General features: G+C 35.6%; 1 long non-coding RNA gene across 1 annotated transcript in view; it reads right to left on the reverse strand.

Annotated features, from left to right (window-relative positions):
* The window catches only part of LOC134804170 (uncharacterized), a 442,923-nt gene that overhangs the window by 412,384 nt on the left and 25,280 nt on the right, over positions 1–5,259 (reverse strand). The window lies entirely within an intron of this gene.

Here is a 5,259-nt window from a genome sequence, read left to right on the forward strand (position 1 = left end):
ATAATTGTAGCTTTACGACTATATTTTGTAATTTCAGATTCCTGCAACGCTTTTAAAAAAAATGGTAATAATAAAAAAATCAAAAATACGTTTTTTAGTCTTTTCTACTTTATGCTTTTTTTTTGTTAGAAAGTGCATTGTTTTTGTTCTATAAATAGATTCCTCATCCTTAATTTATCCGAAAATGATATATCAAATGCCCTAATAGGTATAGTTTTAGAGAAATGTTGCTCCAAGTGAAGCAAGGCAGCGTCGAACTTCCCTAAACTTCACTAAATGAGAGGTGGCTCTCGATGTCTCCCGGTCTGTATCTGCTCAAGACCAGCTAAGAACCAACTGTGCCAAGTTTCAGCGCATAGTCTCAAAGTGCAAGGTCCCCATACAACGGTGTGCACTAACAAACCAGCTAAAAGCGAAACATCTGGGCATAGTCTAATCATTTCTTTTAGTTGGAAAAAACGAATAGAATTGTTTTTTAGTTGGTTTCTTTTAGTTTGGATCTGTGCATGGTGGCCTTTTAGAGAATAGGTAACAGTGGGATAGATGCCCCACTTTTTGAAATTACTTATTATCTCTTAGTACAAAAAGCAAGATGCCTTATTTGTAAAACGGGTAGGTACTTAGGTTTATTATCTTCAATTTTGTGAAAGGAATAAACACTATCTTTGATACTTCCAGAGTATTGGCGATTATTGCGGACCTCAAAATTTTGGGACAACTATCCCCTATATGGGATAGTTGCCTAATCCATGTAAAGTTCGTTTAGGATAGATGCCCCGTCGCGAAAGAGGATATTTATCCCGCAAAAACTTTGATCGCACCTACCCGTCCCATGCAATTGCACAGAGAGGTATGCAACACGGTCAACTTAGTTGTAGTTGCAGAGTCTGTCGATAAATAAATAAACTAGTAGTACGCCCCGAACTGAGAACTCGCGGTTTGCCAAAAATTATATAGAGCGATTGACTTTGTTGCACCTACTTACTCGTATAGTTCGACATAAAATAGTAGAAAATAATTTTCAAGAAAAAAAACCGACTTCTATGGGGGCCGGTGAAAGATTATTGTACATAGATGGTGCACTATGTAGAAAATGAGGTAAAACCACCCACTTTTCTAGTAGGTAGCATTTCGTTTCTGTAAGGGTCGCAGTTTTAGCCTCACGAACCCACTTCTCTGATAGCAGTTCGGTTCTGTGAGGATTGCAGTTCGAACATAACCAAAACCACTTTTCTAGTAGCATTTCGTTTCTGTAAGGCTCGCAGTTCTAACCTAACCTAACCCACTTTTTTCGGGTCTGTGAGGATCGCAGTTCAAACCTAGCCCACTTAACGGCACGTGCGGTGTGGTGTACGGGGGTTTGAGCGGGAGGGGCTAGTAAGTTTGGCATCATTATACTTTATAGCTACATTTTATGGTAGGTAATCATAGTGGTTTATTTAGCTTAGGTATCAGTGGTTTTCCGGGTCAAGGTCCGAGTCCGGGTCCGAGTCCGGGTCCGGGTCCAGAGGCAGACAGAATTACTTACACATTTATAATAGTTATTAGTACAGTTCTAATGGGATTTATAGCCATAAAGCTGATTATTTTTGACTGGTATTGTTACTACTTGGCTTGGCACCGACTTCAAACATATCAGTTGGTAACGCATAGACTTCAAAAAGGATAATATTTTATTTCATCCTTTTTGAAGTCGGTTTGATTTTTTTTGTAAAAAGTTTTTATTTCGATTGCAATCGGGGGACCTTGATGTATTGCATTTTTATTGCAGTACGCTTTCAACCTGCAGTCGTGTTTTTAGAGCACCGTACAAAACTTTGTTCACGGTGCTCTTATGGGATCACTTCGGTCTTGCAAATCGGTTAAATGCGTTTTTCTCAAAGACCGTTTGATGTAGGTACCTAAAATTTGGAATAGTTATGGCAAGTACCATCACTAACACTGTGAATAAGTCGAAACTGCTTATTTCTGATTTTAGGGGGAAATTTAGGGGGTTAGAGGGGTAGGCTGAATTTTATTTTCAATTGTAAGAATCGTGTGTGGTACCATTAGAAAGCTTGCAAAAAATTGAGTCGATGGACTGATTTTGACTTCATTTTAGAGTGCAGTAGTTTCGATAAAAAATGCATTTAAAGTTGCAAGTTTTCATACAAAAATGTTCACCTCTGTCCTGGCGATTTTCGCGAAAATTATAGCTAACAGGCAGCTGACCAGTCAATATCCAACCAAAACAAGCATGGAGACGGCGGGAAAATTATCAGGTTAACTTTATCTTTATTAGTTTTTCAGCTGCAGCCTGATCTTTGGTTGCTTAGGGCTAGCTAACTGATGCTTACACTGGTCATTCATATTAGGAAGTAGTTTTAGCGAGAAAGATCCTTACTTAAAACTTTGGCATTGAAATTTATGACTTAATTATGTCTTTGATACAAAGTTTAATTCTACTTACTTACATTTGTGCTATATTTCTTTTTTTTCTGAATAGCCTACTATAAGTATGAGAGAGAAAAAGATCTACAAAATACAACGTTGTTATAATGCAAATAAGTTTAAATTTCGAACGGGCTTTCCAACCAATAGACTTTCTCAGTGTGCTCAGTAAGAATCATATTTATTATTGGAGTTTATCCGTAAAAATTTAAATTAAGAATTCCGTTCTTCACTGTCGTTGCGTTTTTTTTACAATAGAGCACATAGAGTTAGTAAAGCGTATAGAGATAATAAAGTCATTTAATATTTATTAACAGCTATGGCCTCATCTATAGATTTTACTGACAGTATCTGATTCGTCGAAACAATATTCCTTTTCATTAACCCTCTGCGACTGATGTGCGGTCTATCAGACACCGCCAAATATTTTTTTTGTTGCTATGTCGGCGTACGGCGCGATATAGTTCTGTCTCGCTCATTACCTTCCTCAAACGACTCGCGGTATCGGACAGTGATGCCCGAGCGGCAATGTGGTGCATGCATCGTGAGATATGAGCTGCGGGTGTCCCACAGACGTGAGCACAGCAATAAGTCCTGAGTCTGACAGACCTCACCTCATAAAAATATGTACTTGTTCATAGTAATTATGGGGTCTATCAGACGTCACCTCACAAAAATAGTAATGCTTCTATAGTGTCTGAGAGACCTTACCACATAAATAATTATATTTTACATAGTTGATCGACGAAAATCCTTTAAAATAAGTACCAACTTCAGGACTGAATAGTGCCTTATTCTGTCTTTACATTGTCTCTATTTTATTTTAAAGTATAAATATAATGTTCAAAAGAAGGAAAATTAATGATGTTACTTGAAGTTGTTGATTGTTAAGTTTTTTTTTAATTTTTTTGTTAGCCTAAGTACAAATTGTAAGAAACTGTGATTTCATTAAAATTTATAATATATTTCTTATGTATTTTATTTTAAACGCATTTTACAATTGAATTTATTAAATTATAAATCGATTGATTGTTATATAAAACAATAGTTACCATTTTGCCATTAGTTTATTTTTAATGAATTATCGAAAATGAGGTCTGATAGACACCACATAAGTAGAATCTCTCTAAAAAAAGTCACCACAGTTGCAGAGGGTTAAGTACCATTACATTTATGTACTAATTGTATATAGTATGTATTAGTTATTGTATACAGTATGTATATTTTTGAACGGATCGGTGAGAGCAGCAACCAGATCCCGTTCTGAATGAATGAATGAATGTTTCTTTATTCACGCAATAGACCTGTTAGTTCTGTTACGAAAAAATAATTTTGGAAGACCTAGATAGTATATGACAGTTAAAATTCACAGTTTTTGGAAACAATGGTAAAGTTGACGAAATATAAAGTAAGCCGATCTTGATCAAACTTGTTTGAGAGATCGGCTAACTTTATATTTCGTCAACCTTACAGCCAGCGACAAAAATGTCAGTTAAGATTTGGCACTCGTGAATCCCAGTTCTACTAAAATATTTTTTCGTTTAAAAACTGATTTACAATAAGTCCAAAATTGTGCGGTAAGGTAGGTTTATATTCAAATTAACGCAATTCTTTGTAGCAACTCCGCCAAGTTTAGTGGACGAAAACGGGACTGGACGGCAAACTGACGCAATTACCCTACTTGTACTAAAACTTAGACATTTATTATTACTTACTTATTTCTGTGACTTTAGGTATATGAAACATGAGCAAATTGATTAATACTTTACGTTAATAACATTTTGTGTCAGAAACAAGCCTAAACGTCAAAAACCGAGAAATGCCGAATCACAAACTTAATTGAAATATTATTCCTTTTTGAGTCGTGCCTGCCCATGCCCAGTCTACAAGTTTAAAATACAACAATTGCGACTACCGATATCAAAGATTATCATGAGGTTTTATGTAAGGATACCTAGTATTTATGACGGGTTTAGTTTTTCATGCTCTCTGAAGTTACAAGTTGCTTGTCAACTCTGACGTATATTAAATTGTCAACTATTTTGGTGTTTGAAAGAATCAATAATATTGAAAATGTTCAGACAAGTGGAAGAATATACTTCAATATGTTATGGATGCTAGCAAGATGTAAAAACAATAGTTTAGCGAAATGTCAGTTTACGAAATGGTTTGTACAAATTACAGAGAAATTCAGAATAATTTGTTTCTACTAGAAATGTGCCTTCACCAAACGTTTTTGAAAACGGTAGGCCTATATTATATAATGGTTCTTGACTTCGGTTGGCCGAAATGGGACTCTTACGATTTTTCCTCATTTTACCTCCAAGATGAGGTTAATCGTTAGTGCTGGAAAGCTGTAATTTGGTATGGATATATAAATCAATCAACCCGACAAGGTGGTAAATAAAATCTCTAATCTCAAAAAAATATATCTAAGGTAGAAGCTTTATAATTATAACTTCTACATTACCTATACTAGCCCAGAGGCCTTTAATAACAATCCAAACTCCAAGGTCCCAGAGCTCCCAGACATTACTTATTTACTTGTGAATAAAATGTATGGGATAAATTAGTATTAGTATCCAAACTTAAAACCGCCTAGGGATGCGTGGAACGGTGCTCTGAACACCGTAGTCTTGACTTCGTGCTTGGCCAATTATTTAATTCTTAATTTATTATTTTTTATTAAAATAGTTTTTGTAATTTTGTATAATGCTTTGATTAAAAACATCCTTTTTTATATACCACATCGATGGCATACAAGCAAACGGTAAGCAGCCACCGTAGCCTATGGACGCCTGCAACTCCAGAGGTGTTACAGCTGTTTCA

This window comes from Cydia splendana, chromosome Z (genome assembly GCF_910591565.1).
Source record: "Cydia splendana chromosome Z, ilCydSple1.2, whole genome shotgun sequence".
Classification (NCBI taxonomy): domain Eukaryota; kingdom Metazoa; phylum Arthropoda; class Insecta; order Lepidoptera; family Tortricidae; genus Cydia; species Cydia splendana.